The sequence below is a fragment of the Oncorhynchus tshawytscha genome, unplaced genomic scaffold (genome assembly GCF_018296145.1).
Source record: "Oncorhynchus tshawytscha isolate Ot180627B unplaced genomic scaffold, Otsh_v2.0 Un_contig_4150_pilon_pilon, whole genome shotgun sequence".
Lineage (NCBI taxonomy): Eukaryota > Metazoa > Chordata > Actinopteri > Salmoniformes > Salmonidae > Oncorhynchus > Oncorhynchus tshawytscha.
In genome coordinates, this window is record NW_024606077.1 from 3,664 (window position 1) to 6,584 (window position 2,921).

Sequence of the window (2,921 nt, forward strand, 5' to 3'; positions counted from 1 at the left end):
TGTCCCAGTATCATACACATTTATAGTGCCTGCCTTCGTTTTCAGTTGTTTGCCATCTTGAATTTTTCTCCACTGTTTTCCCTCAGGATAGTGTTTCAGTATTTCCTCTTCCCATGTAGAACCGTTTGTTGTGTAGAAAATGAGGTCGCATGGAGCATTTTTTTTTTTTTCATCACGATATAAAGTCTCTGGATTTTCATGCAAAATGTCTCTTTTTTTTTTTTTTTTTATCTGTCATCCCTCAGGATAGGGGATGAGGGGGCAATATGTTCGGTTGTTTTACCTCTGCCATTTCTAGATGTGGCAACTCGATTTCCTTTGACTCTTTGTTTACTTACACCTGTAATAAAGATGTTAATGTATTTATTATCTAGGTCACTCATTAACAACATATTCTCTTTCACAAAATAGCCAGGTTAAATATTAGGAGCAGGGCCCTGTATTTCCTTGACTAATATTGGAAGTCTTTAATCTGTACTCACTCTGGAGCTGTGTGTCCGCTTTCTGATCTCGTCTCTCGGTCTGTAGAAGATCTGTGTTCGTTCAGTTCTGAAGCCTTTTCCTCTTCCTTTAACAACCTCGGTGTAGCAGGAGATACAGTACTGTGTCTTCTCTAGGAAATGGTCTCTGTGTTTTCAGAGTTGTAAGGACAACTGAAAAGATGACCGCGAAAGAAGTGTAACTGGTGATATTTCCGCTGGCCACTCTCGTATGTAACGTAGGTTCATTTAAGGTGACGTGTCAGATAGACAGATACTACTTTCTGACGTTCAGGTTTTGAATAAAAGATAACAATACTAATCTGAAATGTGTGAGTGAACCCAGATGAAACTTCAGGGATGAATGTTGATCGACTGGATATACTTGAAAATACGATGGTTGCCAATGATCAGGTTACATTGCTACATTGCCATCTAACTATTTATCTCTCGATCCTCGCTGTCTCTCAGTGTCCATTCAGGAGAGTTTGGAAAGCAGGGAGGACCAATCCCTGTTGTTCCCACCGCTGACTTCAGACCAGAGTCGCTGTGAGCACACACACACACACACACACACACACACACACACACACACACACACACACACACACACACACACACACACACACACACACACACACACACACACACACACACACAACCTATGTGGTATGGAAATGATCTAATGTGTTGGCAGTTTGATAACACATATTTCCTTCCTCTCTCCACTCCAGGGTGCTTCTGAGAAGGACATTGTTCACTCTGGGCTGGCCTACACCATGGAGAGATCTGCCAGGGTAAGAGTGTGAGCGTGCGTACACGTGTGTGTCTGTGTGCGTGTGTGTCTGCGTGTGTTGGTGAGGTTAGTGCCGATGAGTCAGATCCTAGAATTTAATCATATGTTCTCTATGAGACAGACTGTGATAATGACAATGCCCCCACCCTGGCCCGGGGCACCTCTCAATCACACCACCATGTGTCTGTGTATGTTTGTGTCAGTGTGTGACTGGTTTTGCCAGTGTAACTGGTATCTAACTAGTGTTTGTGTGTTTTTGTCCCCTGCAGCAAATCATGCGTACGGCCAGTAAGTACAACCTGGGTCTGGACCTGCGGACGGCTGCGTACGTCAACGCCATCGAGAAGGTGTTCAAGGTCTACAACGAGGCCGCATTGAGATAGTGAATAGTTATTTTTTAGCCTCTTTACGATATTATTCAATTCAACGAGTTTCTTTAATCTACAGGAGACGGAGCAGGCAGATTATATATTGTTTTCTTGGTTTCAGAACTACATTTTCTTTTGCAGCATTAGGGCCATTTATTTAAATTTGCCCTGCTATCTTTACTACTGGAGTGCAGTTTTTTTTCCACCAGAACAGCTAGATATGTAGTGAGGTGCATACTGGAGGCAGAAGTCAGGCGCAGGAGAGCAAGAAACGGTTACAACCAGTGGTTTCAATATCCATAAACCACCGTCAACAGAACAATACAAATAAATGGGTCCAAACCAAAACCCAGTATTACCAGCATACCGTTGCACAAGCCTACAAGAAAACAATAGGACAAGGACTGTAGGGGGAACAAGAGGGTTAAATACAACATGGAATTGATGGAATTGGAACCAGGTGTGATGGAAAACAAGACAAACCCAATAGAAAATGAAAAGTGGATCTGCGATGGCTGAAGGTCGGTGACTTCGACTGCCGAACACCGTCAGACAGAGAGGGACCAACTTCATGGTGGAACCAACCTGATCTATGCATTCACCTTTCTATTTCACTTCAGATATCATGATATGAGAAGTGAAATAAAATAAAATGGGAAACGTAGCAATCAGGCTGGTTCCACCAGGCTAGGTTATGAAGGTAAATTGGGACAAAACTCAAAACTGTTTTGACCTTTTACCAGGTCAAATGTCACCAACCTGATTCAAGTGTCCTCCCTGTCCATTTATAGGAATGCTCACAGAGAGGGCATGTCTGCGTGATTCTGAGGGTTCACTTGCTGGTCTTCTCTATGTTGCATGTTTGGCTGAAAACTGGACATCTCAAACAACTGCAGCAGGCAATACTCATAAACAATGTACTTCCTGATCTTATGAGCTGGGGTTGACTGTGACAGGGTGATATACTAGACAGCCAAGTGATGAACTGCATTCTGTTATAAAGAAAGGACAAAGCTTTTTGATAATGCACTTCACAACCAAAATGACTACTGCTTGTATCTGTTAGGCTGTGTAATTAACCTACTCGTTTATCATACCGGGCATAACATACATTACCGTTGTTGATGAAGCCATCTGTGTAATCAGGGCAGTAACTAGGGTCAAGCTAATTCTAGGTCGTCACTAGTTACCACAGCCACAAAGTCATAAAGCCTGCCTATTTCTACAATTACTCTTCTTAATTAGGGCTAGGCCCCTATTTTCTCCACTTCCTGTCTA

At 42.7% G+C, this 2,921-nt stretch overlaps 2 long non-coding RNA genes across 2 annotated transcripts; one reads left to right on the forward strand and one right to left on the reverse strand.

The window, feature by feature from the left end:
* Positions 1 to 282: 282 nt before the first annotated feature.
* Positions 283 to 930, reverse strand: LOC121842127. The gene is made up of 2 exons (XR_006080956.1): positions 483 to 930; positions 283 to 340 (listed from the first exon to the last, which is right to left on the reverse strand). It is a non-coding gene; the product is annotated as an uncharacterized LOC121842127 (long non-coding RNA).
* A 74-nt stretch (positions 931 to 1,004) lies between these two features.
* LOC121842126 lies at positions 1,005 to 1,624 on the forward strand. Its single transcript, XR_006080955.1, has 3 exons — positions 1,005 to 1,028; positions 1,214 to 1,276; positions 1,545 to 1,624. It is a non-coding gene; the product is annotated as an uncharacterized LOC121842126 (long non-coding RNA).
* The last annotated feature ends 1,297 nt before the right edge of the window (positions 1,625 to 2,921 follow it).